This window comes from Empidonax traillii, unplaced genomic scaffold (genome assembly GCF_003031625.1).
Source record: "Empidonax traillii isolate 1590-97213 ecotype Southwest subspecies unplaced genomic scaffold, ASM303162v1 scaffold20:size5563877, whole genome shotgun sequence".
NCBI classification, from domain to species: domain Eukaryota; kingdom Metazoa; phylum Chordata; class Aves; order Passeriformes; family Tyrannidae; genus Empidonax; species Empidonax traillii.
The window spans coordinates 1,092,642-1,118,732 of NW_020955213.1; the positions used below are offsets into that span (position 1 = coordinate 1,092,642).

The following is a 26,091-nucleotide window of genomic DNA, read 5'->3' on the forward strand; positions in this document are numbered from 1 at the left end:
AGAATATATTTCTCTATGTCAGTTGGAAATCGATTTTTTTTTCAGTTCATCAAAACAAACAAACAAGTTTAATTTTAAATGAAACGTTTTATCTTAATATATTATTTCATAAAATTAATTTAAGGCAAATTAAATATCTGGTACACCAGCTGCACATCAGCTACCACCACCCAAGTGAGGCTTCCTGGGGAAGTGGTGAATCAGCACTGGTGCCAGGAGCATCAGCACCACCTTGTGTTCATGGGATAGGAAAATCAGTCAGAAACACCCCTCTCCAGCCATGGAAATTGCAGTGCTTCCCTGTTCTCCCCACGGCATGTTAAGGAAGGGGCCATATTTGTGAAAAAGATGCTTATTTTTTTGGTGCTGTAAGTTCAGAATAATCGACATATTCAGGTAGATGGGAAATCACCGGGAAACTTTCTTGCATTTTGGTCAGTGTGTTAGGCAGCAGTCACAGCACATGAACAGCCCAACTTTTGCCAGGTTTTTGGGTAGGCATCTTGGAACAAGACAGTTTAGAGGTGAATTTTTGAAAGGAGATTTGCAGTTATTTACAGGAGTTCTTTCTGAATGTGAGACGTGACAATGTAAAAACTACTCTTTTCTTTGAAAATGGAAAAAGGGAGCAAAGGAGACCAGCACCATGCAGTGATGGAGAGCTGTGACAGAGAGACAATATCATGTTTGCATTACTTTTTCATAGCCTGCAAACACACTACAAGACAGTGATGCTTCCCTCCTTCTTTTGCATGGTAGAAACTGTTCTGTAAACAAATCTATTTCTGGTACATTTTTCCTCAAGTTGACTACGAAAATACATCAGTTTTCATTTCTTTTTCAAAATACCAACTTGTCTTTAGCCATTTGGTTCTGGGATTACAGTTTCTGGAAAGAGAGATCCCATCAGAAATCAAAATTAATTACTTCTCTTTTGGCTCTTCTACTACAGTTTTTGGTAGAAAGTCTGGGGCAAAACCTGCTCTTGCCAGGAACTGGTAATAATAAGGAAGTGCAATTTCCTATACAGTTTTCTATATCCAGGTGCATTTAGTCTAGCTTCACGAAATGCAGCTTCTCTCTCTGAGAGGGAAATAGGACAGCAACTTTCTCTACTTCCTGACCCCTTCTTTTTGTCCAGAAAGTAAAAACATCTGACTGGTGTTTCATAGCTCACTTTCACCCTTCTAATCTTTTACAAATTCGAATATTCTCAGAGCAAGGGCAAGACTGTGCCTGTGCGTCACTTTAGTGGAATGTATCAATTTTCTTTTCAGTTGGAATCTAACTAGAAAAAAAAAATATAATGACATAATATATTCATAAGTGTTACAAAAAATTATCCCAATTTTCCTTTACATTTCAGTTTGTGTAATGATCTGTGCATTCTCACAGAGAATTCACACTGGGTACCAATAGACTTCTGTTTTGATCATGTTTTACATCCACCCCCCATACGCACCTCACTGATGTGAGGTATCATTTTAAAAAATGGCAACATTCCAAAACCACCATGTAAACTCTCAATGATGGATCCGTCTCATTAGTTTTATCGTGTGTAATCCTGGTTTTTTTAGAAAAATTCTAACTTTTGGAGTACAGTTGGGATCCCATGTTGACGCACACAAGAGGTCTTGCTCAACTGTGTCCTTTTGGAGTCTGACAATGTCTCGAATGTCCCTATAATTTTTCTGCCTGTTCCATAAGGGGTAGGGCAATGTTATTAGTGCTACTCAGTCCCTTCTGTCAGACAGCTGGGATCTCAATGCCCCTCGTACCTGGGTAGTTTCCCATCAGTATCAAGAAATTTACTGTAAATATTTCATCAGCTGTTTGAAATAGTTTTCTCTTAGTCCATTGAAAAGAATAAAAGAAGCAAGTCCTTCCAGTACCTAAAAGGGTTACAGGAGAACTGCAGAGGGACTCTTTACAAGGGCATGGAGTGACAGGACAAGGGGGAATAGTTTCAAACTGACAGAGGGCAGGTTTAGATGAGATGTTAGGAAGATGAGATGTCAGGGTGGTTAGGCACTGGCACAGGTTGCCCAGAGAAGCTGTGGAAGCCTCATCCCTGGAAGTGTTTGAGGGCAGACTGGATGGAGCTCTGAAGCAACCTGGTCTAGTGAAAGGTGTCCTTTGGCATGACAAGCTGGAACATAATGAACTTTAAAGGTCCCATCCGACACAAACCATTCTATGATTCTGTGAAGTCAAAGCTCACATTTCAAGTAAACTATGTTAGAAAGTATAGCCAGCACTGGAATCGGGCTGATTTCTTGCCTCTAGTAAAGCAGTCTAGTAAACAAGGAAAATTCTCCAAAATTTCAGAGGTTTTAGAGGACTTCATCTGATTCAAAGAATAAGAGGAAAAAAGAGAAATTTCCAGCATCATTCTTGGAAGCATAGGCTGACAGAATTCTGGTGAGTGTGGTGATATCCTACCCCAGGTGGGTTGAAAAGATCCTATTCAGCAGTGAGACCAGCAGCTGTGTCTCAGGTCTCAGCAGAGATTGTTGCAATGCAGGCAATGATCTCTATTCCCACAGGAGGCATGAGAATAATTTTAAAACTGCTTCAGCATAACTCAGTTACCAGTTAAAGACAATGACTCACTCAGGAGGCTCTTCTGAACTTGAGGATGCGAAAAGGTGTCAAACAAGTCCTTAACATCAGTGCTGCAATGACGAGTATTGCAACTGTGCACTCAAGATACCATTCTTTGCTACTTACAGAGAAAATCTTCAGTGCAGGGAGCTGCAATACTATATAAACCTACATATGTAAGAAAATTCCACTTGACACCAGCATATCTAGTAATATTTTACCTGTTGCTTCCTTCTAAACTAGTTTAGCAGGCTTGGCTGAGAAACCTGAGGGTCAGAACTCTTTTTTGCTAAATGCACTTTTGATATTTGGTACATTTAGGTTTGATGTGCTTAAGGGCTCTTGTTTCCAATTATAAAAATACTAGTTCTGATTCTTGGAAAACTCTGTATCTGTATCTGTTCCTCCCACTGGAGCAGTTCCTCTTACAAAAATATTCCCATTACCCAATGGGTCTCATCTCTGATTGAGATCTGCTCTTAGTTCTTTTAGAGCTTCCATACAACACACTTGAAGTTCCACACCTTCTTACACATCTTTCTCATGGAATAATATGTAGTATCTGCATAGTACTCCAAGCAGACCTTTTGAGTTTCCCTCCAATTCACTAGGGAGCACATCTGAAATTACCATCTATACCAGACACTCCACTTGATGACTGCAAATAATTTTCCACTTTGGTTCATTTATCTCAGCATCTGCTGAAGAGACACAGGTAGTATTGAATGTCCACCTCCACTGGTTATCTTTTCATGCCTTCCTTTGATGAGGTTACCATCATTTTATGACTACTGTATGTTAATGATTACAACAGGCAATTCCATAGTATTCCAGTAACAATGGAATTATAACATTCTACGATCTTTGCCTGCTAATAGCAGGGCAACATTTACTTGACTTTGGTACTATCATAAAACTCAGAATCTAGACTGGTTGGCTATCTTGGTTTATGTTTCTGTGAGTAACATATTGACTTAATTCTCCACCTTCTTCTTTCTTTGGTTTTGAGTTATTTCCATGTTCAATCTGTGATATGTAATTTTTGTTCCAATGAAAAGCAAAGTTGAAGTCTATCCAGAGAGAGAAGAACAAAAACAACCACGTCTCCTGGGAAAGAAAATTTATTTTTTATTTTAGGCAAAGAATAGTTCATGACTGATCTATACTGCTGAAGAATTATTCCACTTACCAGGGCTAAGTCACAGAAATTTGAGACAGACTTTTGACAGAGGACTGTTTTGGCTTAAAATAATTAATTTTTAGAAACAGTTAATGGTGAGGTTTGTTGAATGGCTTGGAGTTTCATGGGAAATAGTTTGGTTAGTTCTGGCCTCTCTGGCCTTCCTATGAAAGTAATGTATAACCAATAGCTCATGACTTTCTGCTGCATAGTATGAAGTTACTCCAAGGAAGGTAGAATGGACTTCTAAAGGACTCTATATTTACTTTTGGATCTTTACAGCTGTGCTTTCTTTAGGGAGAGGCAGATTAATATTTCCAGGATATCGACGAAAGATGATTTCATGCTAAAGAACGAGACCAACATCTTCATTGTAAATTTGAGTCTTTAGAAATGGGTAGACTAAATGGAACTAAATACCCAAGGTCTAGAAAGGAAGATACAAAGCCAGTGCTCTGTCACTCATGGAAGCAGCAGATTTTAAAACTCTATCATCTTTTTGGCTCCTTATCCTTTTTTCAATCTTTCAATACTTGTTTGTTTATTTGTTTTGTTTTTGTTTTTAAGAGGTTGACTCTGGAATTACTAAAACCTTGCAGCCTTTTCAGAATTGGGTTGCACCCTACGTGAACTGGGGAGACACCTCCATTGCTTTATACTTTTACAGATGCTCATAAACACGTTTTGGAAAAGAACTTGCATTTTGGGCCAGTTCCTGTATCACCTTTGTGATGCTGTTCAGTAAGGAATTTTCTTTTTTCCTTTGCTCCCCACAAACTGATCCCATTGTTGGGAAGTAATTTTAAATATCAAAACCTTATCTGTGTTTCTACCTGAAGAACCAAGGAAAAAATGACTCAGTAAGATTTTGGGGGGGGGGGCATCTGGATTTTATTTCTGCTAGAGCTCAGGGCACGGATGTCTCAGAGAATAAATGTTGAAAAGTTATGTAGAGCAGCTGTATATTAGAACAGATGACATTACCTAATTTATTATTTTTTATTTATGTACTGCAAGATATTATATAGACATCTTCAAGATGTCATTTTCTCAAATGCTTATATAAACAAAATAAACTAACTGTCTAAAGGAAGTATGTCCTGGGGCATGGTACAGAGTAAAAAAAAAAAAAAAAAAGACTCCACTTTAGGTGGTCTATGCAGAAACTTATAAAGAAATAACAGCAATAGAGAATTACACTTTCCCCAGTGTTTTCCTGTGGCTGAGTGCACAAGCTAAATAATGTAAATAACCGCAGTGATTTTAAGGAATTGATAGATATGTGTTTGCAGTACGCATGTGAGCAGAAACCAGGATGGAGACAGCCCGATAAGCCGGGTCCAGCCCCAGAGGCACACCTTTGCCAGCTCCTTGGACTCTTCAGCACCAAAGAAAAAAATCTTTACAAATAACTGCAGACGCAGAATTAGATGTTATGAAAAGAGCAAGTGGTAATCACCTTTATGCCTTTGTATGTCTGCCTGCCTGAGGATACACAGTGTATAAATGATGAAATTACAGAGATCAGCACCAGCAGATGAAGTTCCCCTCCATCAAGACTGTTTATGGTGGCCACAGGAGACCCCCACCTTAGTAAGCTCAGATCGTGAGCACCCTCTATTAATCAGCATCTCCCTCCCAAGCCTTGATTCCACTACCAGCCCTTCTTCCTCAACAAGGTAAATGATTTAGACGGAGGTGTTCTGCGCTCCTTCCCAACGCAGAGGGCTGCCGGTGGGGCTTTTTCTCCCCCCCTTTCTACCCTCTCCCCCGGGGCGCGCGGCGGGGCAGGTGCAGCTCCGCTCCCTCAGGCGGGCGCAGCCGCCTCACCTTCCCGCGGACTTGCCGAACTCTGCCCAAAGCTTCCCCCGCGGGCGGCTCAGCCCCTGCCGCTCGCTGCCTCCCGCCCCAGTGCCACCTCCACCCTCGGGGCAGCGCCAGCCGGGGCAGCGCCAGCCCGGCCACCCCAGCGCCCCCTCAGCTCGCGCCCCCTCAGCCCTCGCCCCTCCGCTCGGTGCGAGGCGACTCGAGGCGCGGCGCCGGGCAAAGCGCCTGCGCGGCTCTCCCGGGCATGCTCATTAACGGCGGAGGAGCCGAAAAGGGGGGAGAAAAAAAAAAAAATAAAAAGAGGAGGAAAAAAAAAAAAAAATTTCCCACCCTGCGAGCGAGCGGCGCCGCTGACACTACACCCGCCGGAGAGCAGCGGCGGCGGCAGCAGCGCCGGGGCTGCGCCGAGCCCGGCCCCGCGTCCCCCTCGCGCCTCGGCTCCGCACCGCCCGCCGCGCGGGGCTGCGGGTCGAGCCGCGGCTGCGGGAGCCGGCGCGTCCCCCCGGCGGGGCGGAGGGGCCGGGGCGGGCTGCGGGGGAGCCGCCGGCAGCGGGGATGTGGATTTATATCGGCCCGCGCCGCAGCCGCCGGGGAGCGGGGCGCGGACACCGCACCCGCACCTAAAGGTGATGGGCGAAGCCGTCGGCGGGGCTGAGCCGGGGCGCTGCTGAAAGTTCAGCCGGTGGCCGCGCTCGGTAAGTTTGCCGGGGAGGCGGGAGCGGCGCCGCGGGCGCCCGAACTTCGCTTTCCGCGGGGGGCGGTGAGGGGCGCGCCCGGGGGTGCCGTGCCCCGCCGGAGCGGGAGCCGCCGGGCGCTCCCGGAGCGGTTTTTGTGGATGACACGGGGTGAGGACGCCCGGCTCCGTGTGCGCTGCGCGGAGGGTACCGGCGGGCTGCTGCCTGGCTGCGGGGCGATGCGCGCGGGTACCGTGCGGGCACCGCGCGGGCTGGCGGAGCCGCCGCGGGCGCGGGGAGCTGGAGCTGGCGCTGTCGCCCAGCAGCGATGCCTTGTGCGGAGCCGCGCTCGGGGTTGAGGCACCAGCCCCCAGCTCGCCCATAGGGGGTCTCGTTCGCCCGCGGTCGCGGCGCGCCGGGCGCGGTGGGTCGGCGCTGGGTCGGCGCGGAGCGGAGCTCTGCCCGCCCTGCCCGGCCGCGCTACCACGGCCGCGGGCGGCCGCTGCTCCCCGTGCAGCTCCCCGTGCCCGCTGCCGGCGCGGAGCGGGGCGGTGGCGGCCGAGTGCGCGGCTCTCCGCGGGGCGCGGCTCTCGGCGGGGAAAGGCGGGGCGCTGCCGGGGGGCCGCCCCGGCGCCGCGCTGGGCTCCGGCTCCGCGCTGGCGCTGCGGGAGCGCCGGGGCCGCTCACATGAAGAGCCGCATCCCCGGAGCGCGCAGGGGTGAGGCGGCTCTGCCGGGGCAGCGGCACCGCGCTCGCTCCCCGCTGGAGGATGGAGCAGCCTTGTTGCTGACCGCTCCTCAGGCGTAGTCTGTTAAACGGGTGTTTGGTGTGTTCTCTTTCCACTGGCTGTGGGATCTGGTAATCTCTACCTTTAGCCAAGGCGTGTGTACATACAGTCGTTACACTGCTCTGCTGCTTCCAGCTGTTTTCCCCTAAAATGCCTTGCAGCTGTAGCTCGTGACTGACGTTTAAGCTTGATAAATGCTTAGGCTGGCTATGGATATGATTGTGGTACATAGTGAGGTCCCTGCTTCTGTACTAACTGTGTGATCTTACCGTTTTGAATGTGAACACGTTTACCTTTAGCAGATCTGGGGTTTGCGTGCTCTAATTCTGAAATCAACGGCAAGAACTCCCTCCCTCTCCCTTTATTTGGCTTAAATATATACTACCTTTTGAGGCTGTATAATTACTATCTTAGTGATAGTCTTTCATTGATTGTGTTCACAATATCCAGAGGTTGTAGATACCCATCTTGATTGTGCTGATGGATTGCGCTGATGCTTCTCTGATAATTAACGAGTCAGATACACTGTACTATGGAAATAAATACCAACTGTCCGTGTGGTGGGGCAAGCATCCCAAACATCCACCGTGTCTCTAAATGGTTTTGCAGTAACAAAACCTCACTGCTCCTAATGCCTGCATTTCAGCTGTTAATTGTGGAGCTTAACGCAGAGCAGTTTGATATTTGAAGTATGGAATTCCTGGTGTTGTAAAGAACTCTTTGTGAATCACAAATAGCAAGATAAACTGTAGTAGGGGAAGAGCTATATATCAGAAGGTGAGATGCAGCCCAATAGCTTTCCTTCTTTCTTGTCCATAGTTTCTTTTCAAAGCTTATTTTATACATGACTTGCAATGCTATGGGCTAATTTCAATATACTTCTTCTCAGATTAAATGCAGTCTTCTTAAAAAAACTAATTGCTTTTTTCCCTATAGATACCATATTTTGGTAATATAAAATCACCAGAAGTTGTTAATGTAGTTTAATACAACTGTGAGTTTGGGGGGGTTTGGCTTGTTTTAGGAACTCAAATCTCTTAACTGCTTGGAGATTTAGGAACCTTTATGGGGCCACCCCCTTTTTTTGGTTACATCACAGTTTTGTTTCAAGGAATGATTAGAAGTTTTCTGAATAACACGTTTCTCATAGCTTTTTTTCATCTGAATGTCTGATCTTTAAAAGAAACAAAACAAACAAACAAAAAAAACCCACAGAAAACTGAATTTCACATACTTAAGTAAAAATCCTTTCTTTCAAAGAGAAAAGTTCCTTCTGGATGCCAAATTTTAAATATTTAAATGACACATATAAATAGCAAAAGAGAAAATTGCAAATTACTACTCTTAACTTTTCAAGTAGTCAGATGTGGAAGTAAATGAACATACTGTATTGATGGCTTATGTGTAAAAAAGCGATTGAAATGTATTCAGAGTTCTATAAAAGCAGTGTTGTGTGAGCAAAGCTGTAGCAAAGATCTATTATCACCCATTTGATGTGGCATCATGATTTAAAATGGTAGTTTTTCAAAACTGAAGAAATCACCTGATTGCTCACACATGTGCCAGTAGTCACGTATGGAGGTATGCAACGTTTTTGCTCTGCAGGAATGGCTTAGGAAAAGGTAAATGTTTACTTACTTCTTTTAATTGGGATAGGAAGTTCTGAGGATTGGTGTTGGTGTTAATTGGAGCAGGCAGGACATTATTTCAATATGATTCATGAGGTCTAAATGGTATGCATTTAATTTTTAAATGATCTGAATCTGAAAAATGTTAAAAAGAATAACGCTGCCTAATTTATCATTATTTCAGGGCTTTGATTGCAGGAAAACAGTCTTCTCCTTTTGGCTAGGAATATTTTTTGTTCACATTTTACAGACTGAGAGAATGATGTGTCCTCTCGTTGCTTCAGTTACAATGACTGGATGTATCTCATAATGACTGTAGTGAGATTAGAGTTTAAAATGTTTTAGAGACCAAATATAAATTGGTGGTGGAGCTACGTCTGAAAATTTAGGAGTTTCTGATTTCTTGTCTGCTACTTGGACCCCTTGATGTGCCCGTTGATTCTGTTTCACAGTTTCATCACAACTAAAAATGTCACGTCAAAGACAGTTCAGTTGCACTGGCTACATCTTGCTACTACCTAATGTTCTGCCTCAGTGTTACTGTGTAGTTCCGTCATAGTAGGATATACATAGGGTTTAATAAAGCTGAAAATACTCAGTGCTCAGAGTTCTCTCTTAAACAGAGCCTGAGATGTCTTAAGAATGCATTATGTTATGACTCTCCTTTATGACTTATAGAAACGTATACATTGAAAACGAGAATCTAAATAGGTTTTCCTAACAAGAGCCTGTCTTTTCTAAAACCTCTCAGTAAAATACTAAGGAGATCCAAAAACTCAACTCTTCTAAAACTTATTAAATACCTAGTGGAGTAGTCAATACTGAGAAAACATCAGTTTCTTTCCTACTGTTTTTACTGCTTTAACAGAATATGTCTGAAACCTGATTAAAAGATAATTACTCTACTTCTTTCTTTGTGGTTTTATTTAATACTATTTCTCCAATACAAATTGAACTTCAGTATGTTGAGTATATTATTAAAAATAAGTATTCTTTAAGTCTGTTGCACTGAACTGTTTTATTTGAATATCTATATTTAAAATATAAACCCCATATGTTTAAGATATTAATATCCTTGTCTGAAGCTACTGTGTGAGGCTGTAGTTGTATCGTTTTCTACTTACCAGTACAGAATTCTCATTTCTGAGTTATAGAAAACAAGCAGTGAATGATTGGAGGCTTTGAGCAACCTATCTAGTGGTTGCTCCCATGGCAGAAGGCTTGGAACTAAGAGATCTTTAAGGTCCCTTCCAACCCAAACCATTCTATCATTCTGTGAAAAGATCACTTCTAGTTGAACGTGTTGTCTATATTAAAATTATTGTGTTGAATTGGCCTGAGCACTGGCTTGTTGCTTTGGAAGCCTTCACTCAGCAGTGCTTGCTGTAGCCTTAATGAGCAATTACTGCACTCTTCCAGCTCAGAGTTAAACAGGCAGTAGTGCTCGTTCCACGTCATGGATGTATGGTTTTGGTTTGCTTGTAAACTGTTGGCATCTTTGCTGGTTTTGTTACTTTGTTTCCCTTAATGCTGAGAGATGTTTGCTAAGAGTTATGAAGGGTTCATAAACATTTTTTTTATTCTTATTTTTCTTTTAAAGACATGGTATTTGGGGTTTGAGGTATAAAGTTCTGCATTTTTACAGTGTGTCTGTAAATCATTACATCTCTGTTCATAATGCTGGGGGTGCAGAGGAGTGTGTTCTATAACAATGCATCTTTTAAATTAACATCTTCTACAAGAGAGATCTCTTGGGACATAAGTGGTCATTAATGAAATACTGGCTGCAGTGTGTGCGTGTAGTGTGTTTGCCTCATGTACCAAAGAGTTTTGTGTTGGATCATATTAGCTACAGAAACTTAGGGAGAATAGAAAAATATGAGGCTAAAAATTCTTAGATGGCATGTGTGGAAGTGACTGCATGGACTTTGTTTTGATTATTATATCAAATGAACTTGGCTGTTCCTTTTAAGGGTCTTGCAATTAACTAATACCATTACTATTTTTTTTAATCTGATAAATCAGGCTGTTAATTCATGTAAACTAAAGTTTTTGTTTACCTAATAGAAGAACTTTGCAAGTTCCAGTCATTTCTATGGTAATGGGTGATGGACTGTTGTACTTGATAGAGAATCCAAACCTGGGAGGTGGTTGATTGTCCTTCGCTGTGTTTCCTCTTACCAGTGTTCTGATCCTATAGAAATAGGTTCCAAAACATAGATACCTTTCTTTTGTAGACAAGCAAGTAGACCATTTTTCTCATAACATGTTTTTACCCCAGAATACACTTTCAGCTACTCGAATATGTGGTAGGATTTAGCTGTGCAGCTCATTTTGTTTCTCAGTACATTTCTTATACAAGGCAATAACAAACTACTTGGACCAGGGAGGTGTCACTGGGAAAGAAATTAATAAAGAATGATCATTGCTCATTGTGGGCTTCCTAATGGTCTGGATACAAGCCTTCCTTCTTGTTCCTATAGGCCATCCTCAACAGGAATAACTGTTACTCCTCATGTACAACTTTCCTCTTTCAAATTTTGTCTTCCATATGTGTACCACTAACCAGAATTGAGAGCTCTGTGGTTTTAAGAGCTTTAGTTTATTTCCCTTTCACTATTCTTCCTAGTGCTTCAGCTGCTACCAGAAATTCCATCCCACCTCTGTAAAATACAAATCATTATCTTTGATTATAGAGCCCACGCTCTGCCCTCAGCTAGTAAAATAGCATTTAAATGCATATCTTAGTATATTTTGTGTTTGTTTGTACTACTAAGTGCTTTTAAGTGACCAAGATCTGTTTGTATGCATAATGACTCATGTTCCTTCTTCTTCTTTTTTCTCCTTATGATATACATAGTTATTTACAAATGAAAATCCCTATAGTCAGTGTTTGCACCAAGATCCTTCCTAGCCCAGGATGAGACGAATTTTGTAGCATGTAGGATATTGACTTTCATCAGCAAAGATATCCTGTTTATTTTTACTGAATAGAATTTTGGTCATTGAAGTTTTTAGGTTCCTACATGGGAACTGTCTTTGGTACAGCACATCTACAATTTTTTTTCCTGTGAATTGCTGTATAACATGCTTTTTGAATTTATCCAAATAACTTGGTGTCCACAAATGGTGTTCCTGATCTGCACCATGCACTGTCCTGCATGTTTGCAAGAACATGAGAGCTCACCTCTATTACAGTGTGAATACACCATTATAGTGCTTGGAGTTTTATCAACCCATTAGCAGTACTGTGGATTTCCATAAAGTCTATTCCTTTCAATAAATCATAGTCACCATGGAATAAATTCTTTTAAAGAGTACAATAGTAGAAAGCAACTATTTTTGTTATTTAAAAAAAAAATCTGAAGATGCAGCATGTGAAGATGAGTGTGGGGACTTTTACCGGTTGCTGTTGTTTGAACCTTACAATACTGTTTTGAGAATTAATGCTTAGTTGATGCTTATTAATGGGCCAGTTTCTCATAGGTATCTTTCCACTGATGTGGCACATACATATCACTATTAACCATGTTTCTGCCTACATGGAAATATGCCACTGATTTCATCACTGAAGCCATACCAAGTGATTCTGCTGAGGGTTTGGTCCTGACTAGCAATTTGTGTAGGGAATGAGAGGGAAGGGAGATGTCTTTCATGTTCAGTCTGGAGAAGAGGAGATCGAGGGGAGACCTCACTGTGATCTGCATTCCCTCAGGAAGGCAAGCAGAGGTAGAGGTGCTGATCTCTTCTCTCTGGTGACCAGCGATAAGACCCAAGGGAGCAGCGTGAAGCTGTGTCAGGGAGGGTTGGGGGGTACTACCAAAAGGTTCTTCACTAAGAGTGTGGTTGGACACTAGAACAGGCTCCCCAGGGAAGTGGTCACAGCACCAAGTCTGCCAGAGTTTGAGAAGCATTGGATATTCTGTGATTCTGTGATCTGAACTCCTGTAAGTGTTGATGGATAGCTGTCATTTCTATGGCATGCTGTGCAATTTTATTGTGTAACTAAAGCAGTTTCTTATCATCTCTGCAGACAGACTGCAGGAAAAAGTTAATATGAATGTGTTGGACTATAATTTAGCTGTGCAACCTTTTAATGTTTCATTAACACACTTTATTTAAAGTTGTGTTGTATTTAGCAATGTTAGGTTAAATTAGCTGCTTAGACTAAGAGATTTAAGTCTGTAAACTGCAATAACTTTACTTATGGTCAGCAATTTTAGTGGTCACCACAAGATATACCAATTGTTTTAACTTCAACCAACTAAGTTGTCAGTTCATAAGTAGTCAATAGTGGGAAGAAATTGCATTTTAATATTGCTCATATTCACTTTCTCATATTTTTGTAGTTGATTATGAGTTCCAAAATTGAATTTTGGAACCACAAAGCATTTATAAACTGTACTGAATTGGTCTGAGCAATTCATTCAAAGCTTTCCAGAGCAGCAGCTACAGACCATGTTTTCTGTGTTGACAGTGCCATTCCCAAGTTCAAACCTGTAATGCACATAAGAGATTACTATAAATTACTGTATTGCTATTTTAAGAATTCATTGAGATAATATATCAATGAGGTCAGTGTTATTAGCAGTTGTGTTATATTGAGTTTTTTGTTTAGCAGCTTGCTTTTTTGAGGGTTAGCATTGAAGCTTCAGGGCTTTTTGGTTCTATGTTGTTGTGGAGTTTTATTTTTGTTTGTTTTTTTGTTTGTTTTGTTTTGTTGTTTGGTGAGGTTTTTTAAGTAAAAAAGAAGTAGTAGAACGAAGTAGGACTTAAGCTCTCAGCTCTAGATAAGAGACATAACTGTTCAGTCCATATGGTGAAACTAGAGAAAGATGATGCAATTTTCTCTTTTTTTACCTGTTTGTTTTTGTTTTGTCTGCTTTGTTCCTGATGTTTTCTCTGTAGAATGCAAATATGGTCCATATTTGAAGACATTATGGAGAGAGACAGGTGGATTTGACATTTTATGTCTAATACTGTCTTAGAATTTTGAATGGAACCAAAACCAAGAATGCTTTGAAGCTTATTTCATGAGCAAATTACTAAGAAATTGGGAGGGAGAAACAATACTTTGGCTGATTAAAAAATGAAAAATTCCAAAGAACTTTTTTAAAATTGTCATAGCCCACTCCTAAAGAAGAAACATTGTTTTGATGTCAATAAAGACTGAAGCAAATTGCCAAATTCTGTCCCTCAATTTTACCAACTTACTTTTTGTGATTTCTTGTCCAAGGGTACAACGTAGTAATATTTGGCTGGGCTTTTACATGTGCATGAAATTATTCCCTAGTACGGCTGCAGCAGGTTTTAGTAACTATGGTAGAATTTTCAGTGGTGTTTTCCTTCTTCAAAATGAATATCCAATATATTCTCTCTTACTATTGCTCTGCTTTCCGTGACTCAAACAGTTAACTAAGAAAGAGACATAAATGTGCTAAGTGTAGTTGGTCTGTATGAATGAAATAAGAGGGGAATTATGTTAAATGGTACTCCTGTTGGAAGGAAAGTAAGATTTTGATGCTACTCAAGTAAAAAGGAGATATGAGTTATATTCTTGGCACTTTGATAAGCCTGTTCTTGAGATTCTTCTGTTGCATTTCATGATGAGTAGATTATGCTTAAATGAGCAGATTTCAATCCTCATCCATCTTTGCCTATGGTTGAAACCACATGAATATTAATTCCTTTAAAAAAAACCTTTACCGGTAGGCTTAACATTCAGTTCATGTAGAAAAAGCTAAATTCTGCCATTACCATCCAACTTTGGAAAAACTGTATCTTTCTTTCTGTGTTGATGCTTAAGTGGTTTTTATTTATTTGCTTGAAAGCCCTCATGCATCTTGAAATTTGATATAACATGGAAATCTTTGTGTATAAGTTAAAGCTGCAGTTAGTATTATGCAACACAGTAATGTCACTGGTATTTAGATTTGATAGGAGAAGTAATTTAGATACTTTTCTGTTTTTTTCAAATAGCTTGTAGGTGTTGCCTGTTCAGTTAATTCACTATATTAAATGCCATTGGTTTTACCTTAATGTACCTTTAATAAATTTAAAAGCCTATTTGAGCAACAAAAAAGCACCAGAAATGTAACTTTAGTGGAAATTGAAATATTAATATCAGTGATACAGAGTTAATTGAATGTCAGGAAAAAAATACCATCCAGAGGATGAGAATGCTAACTCCTTTACTTGTACCTGCTATATGGAGAGTAATTTCAAGATGTTTTTAAAGTTGAAATGAATCCTAAAATGGTGGGGGAAAATACATCCTACAACTGCAGTTTGTAACTTAACTGTTGGTTAAGTTATATTTGAACACAAAAATCTGAAACACTTCCTTGAATAATAATGAAATGAGGCATAAAAATTAATCTCCATAAAAAGTCCCTACGGGAAAAAAGAGACAGATGACTTTGTGAAAAGCATTCTGGTGTGCAAGGAGATAAAGCCTTTCTCATCTTCCTGTGCTGAGCAGTCTTTATTTACTTATATAGAGTAAGTTTTGGTACTTTTCTGTATTTTTTGAGCCAGTGATGTTCTACTATGCCTGCCCTTTCCATAGAACAGGCACATGAATTGACTGCCCTTGTTTCCAGTCCAACTGGATTCTGATTGTGTGCCACTATAGAGCTGGTATTTGCAAAGTTTCCTTGTTAAAGTACCACTTTAGACTGAAAAAAAGGAAAACTCTTTTCCTTTCATGTTTTCAGAAACAGTTCACTTATCAGCAGCACTAAAGCTTTGTCTGTTCCGTGGCTTGATATTGAAGCTTCTGTATTAAACTCAGCTCTTTTCCACTTTCTCTTGAACAGAAGGAAAGTCAGAAATTAATGAAACAGATTCATCAGCTGGGAATTAGGATGGGATTTATTTTTGAGAATAATTAAGATATTGAAGACTTATATATTCTCTGTTCTGAATATGGAACTTATTTACATGTTGAATTTCTTGATTCTTTTGATTGGGTATTGAATGAAGCATCTTCTGGAGTCCCATTACATATTTGCCATGTAACCCTTTGTGCTTTCAGGCTTATAACTGTATCTACAAATGGGAGATGTATAGAAATTGAGTGGTACTGGTGGTCATCTTGCATATATATATATACAGCTGTTACACTAAATGTAGAACATATGCTCACTTTAACAAAAATAATCAAGGTCCAAGAATTAAATAAAGTTATATTTATCTCATAATTCTGAGTAGATGAATGCTAAAACGTAGATGTCCGTGTTGCTGATTTTAAAACTTGTTTTAAGTTTTCAGTGTGCAGAACTTTTCACAGACATGATTATATTGTATTTTATCATTGCTTACTAGTACTGCACCATAAATCATCAAGCCAACACAAATAGGGCCCTTGAAGTGTTAGTCATTCCAGTCCCGTTCTTAATGAGTAACCTTTGACATTTCAGTAAACATCATCATGTTGGATGTTAAATGTACTGTCTCTGTTGTTATCAGATGGAGACAAGTTCTCATGTTTAAAAGAAATTACTCAAGGTCAAATACAGGAATGACACAAGAGAAATGTGTGTTGCCTGCTGCTCCTCCACATATGCTTGTGTTTGTAGATAAGTAAAGGACATGAAGTCTTTCTAGGGCACCAATTCTTAAGGAACATACAAACAGAAGCTCTGAGCAAGTGTTTGCAAGTTTTTATTTCATCATAACAGTTGCAGTCAATGTGCAAGGTGTTTACAGGATGAGCTGATATCAGAGGATAAGGATGAAGAACTCAACTGTGTCAGTCAGCTTTATTAGAGCTTGAAAATTTTGAACTATTTTTGCACAACTGATGTGGCATCGATGCAATGACAAAGTGATAGTGTATGAAGTATAAACAGTTCTAGCATGAAGTGATGGTGGACTTCACATCAGAACATGAGAAGCAGCAGTAAATAAAACCATAACTCTTCATATTTTAGTAATGTTTTACATTATTGATTGGAAATGCAGCATAAAGAGTCACACATTTTAGGCTAGCAGATATTTTCCTTTGTTCATCGTCTTGCTGATTGATGGTCTGATTTAAAAATAATAAAATATATCTCTGTCATCTGTTTGCAATAGATTGCTTAAACAGTATGTTCAGACTTTGTTTTGCTTTGCCTTTTTAACAGTGGGGATTACCACACCTAAAGGATAAGTGTAGGGCTGCAGATTAAATCACAAATGCAATGTAAATACATCAAAATATTCTGCAAGCATAAGCACTATATCAAAAATATTTTATTGGAAAAATATTAGGATCTGGCATTTACTCCAAAATAAAATAAAGCTATCAAGAGCCCAATATTTTGTATGAAAGGTCTTGGTTATAGGATCAGGGTATCCTTAGTACTTGTCTTTCTTTCTGAATCAAATTGAATGTTAAATTATCTAGATTTTGTCCTTTTTTTTAAATAGTATTATATGTCAGCACTTTTCTACATGTGAAAAGGAATATGATACATTCTGGAGTAGATCTACCTCTAAAAAATAATCCCAACTACCTACATCCTCAAAAGGAAAAACCCCAACCAAGTATCACTCTTCTATTGCATGTTATAATACAGTATAAAAAAATCTACTACCACTCCTTCTCCTAAGAATTTGTAAGGGAAATAAGAGATAGGAGTAAAAATCATGGAATGAAGTCAAAGGGAAGATGTTCTTCCTAGAGTGCTACTTTTTGGTGTCTCTCCATAGAGACCACTACTTGTTTCTTTTAATATGGTAGTGTGATACCAGAGAAAAGCTGAGAGTTCAAGACTTCAGGTTGTACATCATTTGGGGAAGATCTGGGAAGAAAGGATAGGTGAGAAATAAATTGTAAGGGAAGGAAACCAGCTGCACTTGTTGGCCAGAACAAAACTGAGTATGCTCAAGGCGACTTGAAAATGGTTCAGAAGGAAGAGGAGAGGTGAGGTGGAGCAGGAGATTGTAGCTGTGTGACTGGAGCAGCAATAAAAGGCCACGGGGGTTTTGCTGAGGTGTTCCAGGTAGGCTGCAGCAGGAAGGCACATGCTGCCTGCTTCCTGATGTCACTTGTTAGCAAAGGGCTTTTGGCAGATCTGAACAATTCCGAATTTGCCTTGACTGATGTAATCAAACACTGAACTTCTTGTTTAAATATTTGTAGTGACACGTACATGCTCTCCCACTTGCTGTGAGCTTGCGTTATATTGCACCAGGGTCCTGTATAATTAACTTCTTGTATATTTTCTGTTTATGTGAAATCTCTTGGGAAGATTCATGGCAACAGGGTCAGTAAAAACCTTAACTTGACAGCTTTTCTGGAACTAACATTGAATCATGATATCCATTGATAAATCAATGGTGAGTCACTCCAGCTTTGTCTTGGATTTTCCACTTGTATTAAGGTGTCACTAATTCTTGTCATTTTTAAACAAACTGTTTTGTTCTGAGAAATGCTTGGAAACTTGAGGACAAAAGGGAAGGGAGGGGGGTTGGGTTTTTTTCTTTTGTTCACTGACACATCATTATTCTATGTGTGTATATAAATATATTCAAAAAAACCACCCTCCTAATAACTTTAGATGTGGGAGGTAGTTAGGAAAGTATTTCCAGTTTTCTACTGGAAAGGAAAGCAATATACTTGGGCTAAAAAGAGGGGGCATTGATGTGTGCACACAACCTGTGTGCTCTGTGGTTCAGGTTGCCTTTTATAGAACAAGGCTTGAGATTTCCTGAGTCTCTGTTGTGTCCCATTAGAGTTAAGATGTTCCTTTATACTTTTAATGGCATGAAGGTGTGTCAGCAGAGGTTTAGCTTGGATACAAGGAAAAGGTTCTTCACTCAGAGGCTGGTTGGGCACTGGAACAGGCTTCCCAGGGAAGGGTTACAGCACCAAGCGTGACAGAGTTCAAGAAGTGCTTGGACAATGCTCTCAGGCACATGGTGGGATTCGTGCGTGTCCTGTGTAGGGCCAGGAGTTAGACTTGTATGATCATTGTGGGTCCCTTCTAACTCGGGATATTCTGTGATTCTATGATCCATCCTCCCCTTAACCACTGAGATTGCTGTGACTTTTAAGGGGAAGCTGTGTTTTGGTGTGTGCAGGGGTTTTGTTTGTTTTAAATGCTGTGACCTGCTCCCCAGATTTCTTGTGAAGAGCTTGAAAGAGCTGAAGGACAGCAAATCTGTTACCTTCTTTCTGCATTATTGCTTGGAACATGAGTTCATGACTAAATGATAATGGTCCTCAGAAAAAATGTATTAATGCAAATCTGACAAGTGACAAAATTTGAAATACATTAGAAGTGGAAATGAGGGATCTTTCAAATAGAGTCACACTCGAGTAAATATGTTTATATACTATAAACTGATATGCAGAAACAACGTAAATACTAATTTCCTACATTGAGGATAAGTGAGATCAATTCAAGGCTATTATGCCCTGAATTTGCAGACATTTCATTGTAATTAAGAAATAAACTTCAAAGTTGTTCTTTTGATTTTTCTCCGATGCCTTGCCTGGGGGTCAAAAATGTGTTCTTGATGACTGCTGTCTATAGGCACTAAAAGACTTAAATAGCATTGTGCTTATTAAGAGAAGTTGTTTGTGCAAAATTCCCCTCCAAAGCTGGTCTTCCAGCCCAAAAGGGCTGTGGGATTACAAGGCTGTTATTAGATGAGAAAATGACTATATGTACCGTGAAGGTGATTATGACCACGGGACACTTGCATTAAAATTGCTTTAGGTCATAATTTTATAGTGTGGAAACTTTTAGAAGGTTATTTTCTTAAGCTGTTAACAAAACTTGTCTTTTGTTATGATTTCAGCTCCTAGGGACAAAAACTTAAGTATGGTATCTGCTTTGTCTGCAGAATAAAACAGAAGCTCTTCCCCTGATAGTTATCCTGGGAGCTGAGCATCTTGTTACATTTGAGTAAGAATGCACAGTTCATTACTGATGGGAAAACAAACTGTCTCTACCACAGCAATTCAAATAGAGTTCTCTTCTAAGTAGTGCTTATTAAAAAACATAATCATTTACAGGAATTACTATTTTAAATGTTTTAAATGTTTTGATACTTTTCCTTACACTGGATGAGATTTGTGTGTTAAGGGCAGAAAAGGACACTGTTTCAGAAATGTTTCTGAAATGTTTCTGGGGAAGCATGCAGCTGAAATTGGACAATAGATGAGCTGCATAGGCCTAAGGGATGATGAGAACAGAATTAGTAGAAACAAACATTTGCAGTTTCCTGCTTTCTGAAATAACTCATCTTTTTGGGGGGAATATGTAGATGATACTCCCTGAAGTGTAATTTATTGTGTCCAGTTTCTGAACTTTGCCAGATTATATCCAAATTCACTTTTACCCTTCCAGTATACATAGTTAATGGGGAAATAAAGCAGCACTGTTTTATCTGTCTCTGCTGCTTACCTTAGAAATCTGTGGGAGAAGTTCTCACCTCTGAAGATTAACTGCCCTCTCTCCAGTGCAGGACTGTTCTTCCCCCTTGGTGTCTGTTCCTCCCTCCCTTCACACAGTCACCAGTGATGTTTGGGAAGATCCCTTAAGTCCTCTTAGTTGGATGTATAAAGAAGTATCTATTTCAGTATTCAAACAGCATATCCATAGACACTGAATATACTGCTATTAAGTAGTGAAAATTAGTGATCATAAAATGAAATTGTGTGTACTTCAATATACTAACATGAGTCATATAGCTGGCATTGGTACTGAATCAAGTGCAGTATTACTGTGAAATGATTGATATGTTACTTTCATAACAACATAACAGCTGAAGTGATTTTTCAGCATCATTTGGAAATGGATAGAGACTTTATTTTCAGTTGTCATAATATTCCACTTTAAAATAAATGTACATCCCAACAATGATAAATGCAATGTATACTCTCTTTTGAAAGCTTGGCATTATTTTTGTATTGCATGTGCTCTAAGCTCCGTCATAAAACTGAAGTTTTACTTGCTTTATACTTGGCCTTTTAATCTGGGCAGTCTTTTGTGTTGAGCAGTACACAGTTTGGTGGTTCCTAGGAATAGTGTGGAAGACTGGCTAATGCCACATTATATTGGGTGTCTAACTTCTAATAATTTATTTTGTGTTTTATTGAGTTCTAGTATCAGTAAGAACCATTAGCTGTAAATCAGGACATTATCTGAAACCTAGAGCCTTCAGTTTTGGTCTCTGTAACTCTCTGAAATGTTGTCCAAGGTATTTGCCTGGTATACTTTTAAATGGGGCATAAACAAACCATCACAAAAGATGGTTAAGACCAACACAGATCAACAATGTCTTCATTCGGCCTACACTGACAGTTTTTTAGTGATACCCTTATTAGCTCTTTGGGCAGACTCCAGATAGGTCAATAAAATGGTTATTTTGAAACTTTTTCATGATGTGAAGAAAGGATTCATTCTGTGGTTTAAACAGGAGAGAGAATTTGCTTATTAAACTTTTGTTACTCTTTGCATGTTAGAACTGAAATATACGAACACAAATGCAAAGAGTGTCATCTTTTAAATTTGTTAAAATGTTGCTAAAGTAGTAAATATTTGGTTCTGTTTTCTGGCAGACTGGAGGCAGACAGTGAATGCCTTCTAATTAGTAAAAGCCCTCCTACAAAACTGTAAAAGGTATTCTCAGTCTTTATCAGCTCTCACTTTTACATTATGCAAGTGACAATGGCCCACGTTCTCATCAGCCTCCTGCTTGTTTGCTTATAAGCCTCTCTCAGCTCATATTCCTTTCTGTTTTGTGTGAGCAATAATACCCGTTTTTCTAAAAGGACATTCCTTGTTTGTTTGTTTTTTCACGCTTGGTGTTTGTTTCAGGTTTTGTTTCATAAATTCAGTTAAAGGCAAAGTTACCTTTGTGGTGAGCTGCCCTTTTCCTCCCAACATTTGTTGGTTTTTTTCACCTATGCTGTAAACATTAAGAGGAGTTTTATGTGGTGTTTCATGGATGGAAGTGTTAGGATTCATACAGCAATTCCCGTTTTCTTCGTGCATGTGTTAGATGCTAAGATTTTGCCTTACTACTTAGTATGCTACTACTACAGCAGTAGTAGATCTCAACAGCAATTATAGTTTGAATATTAGTCTTAGAGTCAGGGAAAATATTTGGATACTTTGGTCTGACAAAGAGCAAAGTCTCCAAAATGTGTTTTCCTAAGATATTGCGAGCAGCTGCTTTTGTTCTGTCTCTGTTTTCAGGACATTTTCTTTTCAGGGCACTGTATTACCCACATGGAAAGAGTTCTTATGCATGAATAAATCTGCTTGCCTGCTCATTCCCAAACGTACCTGCACACACACATAGGTAGTGTGCAGGTATGGACTAGTTAGGCTGGACAGGGCTCTGAGGAAACTGTTCTAGCTGAAGGTGTCCCTGCTCCTTGCAGCAGGGTTGGATTAGATGACCTTTAAAGGTCCCCTCCAATCCAAAACATTCTATCATCTTTTACCAGCTACCTGCGTTTAACTATTTCATGTCAAAGCTGGTGAAAAGACATGGTGAAACAGTCTTAAAAAACCACAAACAAACAATACCCTGTTCTGTAACTGATCCCACAGTGTGAATAAAATATGACTAAATGAAATCCCAGTGCTGTTTCTTGGTGTTTGTGTAGAACTCTTAAGGACTGGAAATGTGGCAGTAGTATTGTGACTGTTCCTTAGATATGCTGCCAGCTCTGTCTTGGAGCTCTGGTTAAGTGAAACACTCTAATATGAAAATCCAGTCTTGAATGGCTGAGCTGTGTTATATTGTATTTAACTTTATCTTTTAAAATGAACTTATTGAGAAGTTGTAAATATGGTGCTGCATAAGACCCTAATACTCTAGTGGTTTTAGAGAGAGATTTAGAACTGTTTGCTTTTAGAGGGGAAAATATTGTGACAGCTGTGCTTAAACATGTTTTATGTGCTTAAAATTTTTTAAGGCAGAGTTAGAGTGGAAAAAAACAAGAGATGCCCGAAACCAGCATTTGGAAATTAGTTCAGAGGAAGCTGAGACAGCTCTTTGAAGCTGTATAGATGTAAATCAAACATTGCCCAAGATCAAGACTCTTCTGTCTTTCCTGTAATTATTTTCAAATTCCAAATTTATTAGCTTTATTTTTCTAAGAGTAGACAGACTTTGTGTATGTATTCAGACTTGTATATATGTGGTGCCTTCAAGCCTTTCAAGTGTTTGTGTATCAAATTGTACTAAAATGTCATTTTCCACCCCTCCTCCCTGAACTTCCACCTGACAAAACATGCACAGTATAAATACCTTGTCCTTTGTCAATATTTGCAGCTGTCCTTAAAGTGACAAAGTGAGAGTAATTGATGATCATTTGTCTCTGGTGAATTCTTCTTTTTTCACTTGGGGTGGAAATGTCTCATTAAAAGAAACAATAAAAAATGGCATTACTTGCAATAAAATGTTCAATATTTCAGGATTGTGTACTAAAAACTGTCTCTGCTCCCTCTGCATTAGTTTTCAGCTTTTGTTTTAGTTTCTAACTCAGTCTTGAAAAGCAATATCCCTCCCCATGCTTATGCAGAGAAGAGACCCATGAAACCTGTATCACCCCTCGGTAATTGGTGGGAAGACCTGGTAATTGCTTCATTTTGTAGATATCTTCCCACACAGAGTCTGAATCCTCTCTTCCACTGAGCCTGGGAATCTGCTCTGTCCGTTGTTTTTTATCTTTTAAGTTTGTAATGCAACTTTGTGTGCAAAGATCAGTGGTAAGACTTGAACACTATCCAGAAAGTTGAAATGAAAGGAAAATGAATTACAGAAGTTGCAGACTTTGAAGAAACAATTTTCACCACCCTTTCAGTGAAAAACATAATCACATACTGTTCATGTTGTCATAAAAATTCCAAATTCTAGCTTTTTTGTAATTCAATCATTAAAATTAAATCTGTATAATAATATATTACCCAACCAATTCGTGAGTGATCTGGTTTGAGTGTAATACCCAGAGACCAGGAGTGAAGAAGGTGCCATTTCTTCACTGCTGGCTCTCAGGAGCGCAGAATGAAAAACAGAGAGCATGTTTGAAACCCTCATGCCTTCAGAGTTTGTCAAATACACCAAGTAATTTGTCTCTGTTCTGATTCTTCTTGTAAAAGTCATGGGATGTTTTCCTTTTTTTTGCCTGTGTTCGTCTGTAGGACCACCATTACATTTGTATCATAGATGGGGACACTGCCAAGTCATTCTGTTTCTCAGCTGGTGAAGGGTTTTTTGGCAGCTGTGCGACTTCTTGCTTGCAGCCATGTGGAAATCTCGGACTGCACACGCTGTCTGTGGAAAACAGAGCATATTGTAATGAAGATGGAGTTTGTTTCTCCATCATTCCATGTGGTGGAACATCACGTGGCTTGTAGGATAAGGTGAGCCCTGATTTCTGGCCTGAAGCTGTGGTGCCTCAGATCTGCAGGTGTTCGAAGTCTTGTGAAGAAGCAATAGTTGCTTTTGATGCAAAAGTGTAATTTTTAATAAAATCTTACTGGTTTTATTATGAAATAGATGAAATGCATCTGTAAGAACCATTCTCAAATAGAAGACATTCGTGCTTTCTTATACACTGTAGAATTTTTCTTCTACCTGTCACCTACAGCTGGACTGTGCAAACTAAACAAACTTTTCAAAATATTTGAAAATGTGAGTCAACAACCTGGAGGAATAGATGTTTGATCAAGACCATGACAAGGAGTCTAAAATACACTGACATGTAAATCCACTGAACACAAGATGATTGTGAGAAGCCTTAACAGAACTGTTATCAAAGTAAGCTCATTTGCTATAACATAATTGTCAGATCTGTTGCAATAAATGATTATTAGTTCAGTTTTTCCAGCTAAAAATATTTTCATAAGAAAATTCCAATTTTATTTCTCTTGGACACTATCCTAGAAAGGCTTGAACAATGCCACTGCTTCATTTTTTTTTTCTGCATTGTGATGCTATGAACATAGAATATTATTTTTAACGTTCAAATCAGGAAAAGCAGATACCACACAGATACTGATGCCAATTGAATGAAGGACAAAAATATGTTTTGTTGCCTTTATTAGAGACTGTGAAATTTTTTCCTTTCCTTTAGACTCATCCAACTTGACATGGTTGTAAAAGTAAAAAACGAGGGTATGTGGCTCAGAGAAACTAAGAGTCAGGGTAGCATCCTGCATGGATAGTCTTAAAGATGTAGTAAATATAATTGGTGATCCAACAGCAATTATTTGCTAAAGTGTCAGATTTTGTTTAATGACCTTTTTCCTTTATGTTGAAGGGAATCACAAAAGAAATTTAAACAGGGAGTTCTTTGCATTTAGTTGATAATAACCTGTTTATTACAAATGTGTGTATATATATGTATACACATACATGTTTGTTTGAAAATATATTGCACATGTGAACTTTGTATTTATTTTTTTCCAGTATCTTTTTGAAATAGGTTGGATCTCTCTTCTTTTGAGGGTAAATGCTGTGTACTGTGTTGAGTGTAACACTTGCTTAGCTTTTTGTAGGTTCATATCTAGAAGGAGAAGAGCTAAATACAGGTTAACCATTTTTAGTTTTTGTTCTTAAAAGACAAAAGAATTAAAGGTGATTTCCTGAAGATTCTGTCTTATCCACTGTTATGTCTGAGATAACAGATCTTTTCTCTATGATCTTTTATTCATCATGAAAATACCCTGGAGCAGTCCGAGTTTCTTCCTGTAGTCTCCAGGGTATCCTTGCTCTTTTGTTCTTTATCTGTCTTGGCCCTGACTTGCCAGATGTGACAGTGGTTTCTGTGGCTGGTCTGAATGCATGTGCTTGACAAGCTGGCCAAAGAGAAGGGGTGGGTGTGAAATACCTGACTGCTTCCCCCCCATGAGAACTCTGGTTGCATTTATCTTGCATCCAGTTCTGGACATATGATAAAACATTTTCAGCTTCAAACCTTTTGAATAATTTTAACCAAATTTCACTCGATAATCTTAATAATCATGGGACAGAGATAAGGGAGGACTGGGATGATGAAATGCACTCCTGCCAGTCTCCACTTATTTGCGTAAATTACTACCCTGGTTTGGTGTCTGATAAGCACATGAGGAATATCTTGTGGCCAATGTGAATGAGAAATCTCTAAATGCAAAATGTGAATGCTTATGGGATAAGACTAACTCAGATTTGGGCAGGGGATGAGATGATGTGTTCATTTGCTGTCTTTATTGCAGGTTAAGCTCTGCAGAGGTTGAGTCGTCATAAAAAATATTTGCTGTTAATTCTACTAACTACTAATTGCAACTTCTTAACTAAGACTAAGGAGAAAAAAAATGAGTTTCCCTTTTAAGGAGGTTACACGAGTCATTAACGTAGTTTTACTAAGTGCCTTAATTTTGACTGGTTCAGGTTTTC

The 26,091-nt window shown here is 39.4% G+C and overlaps 1 protein-coding gene across 3 annotated transcripts in view; it reads left to right on the forward strand.

Annotated features, from left to right (window-relative positions):
• Window positions 1–6,053: 6,053 nt before the first annotated feature.
• TENM1 (teneurin transmembrane protein 1) overlaps window positions 6,054–26,091 on the forward strand; it is a 306,894-nt gene continuing 286,856 nt past the window's right edge. For all 3 annotated transcript variants that reach the window (XM_027898080.1, XM_027898096.1, XM_027898087.1), the window contains exon 1: window positions 6,054–6,306. The gene's annotated coding sequence lies outside the window, so the exon portion shown is untranslated. The remainder of the gene's footprint in view (window positions 6,307–26,091) is intronic.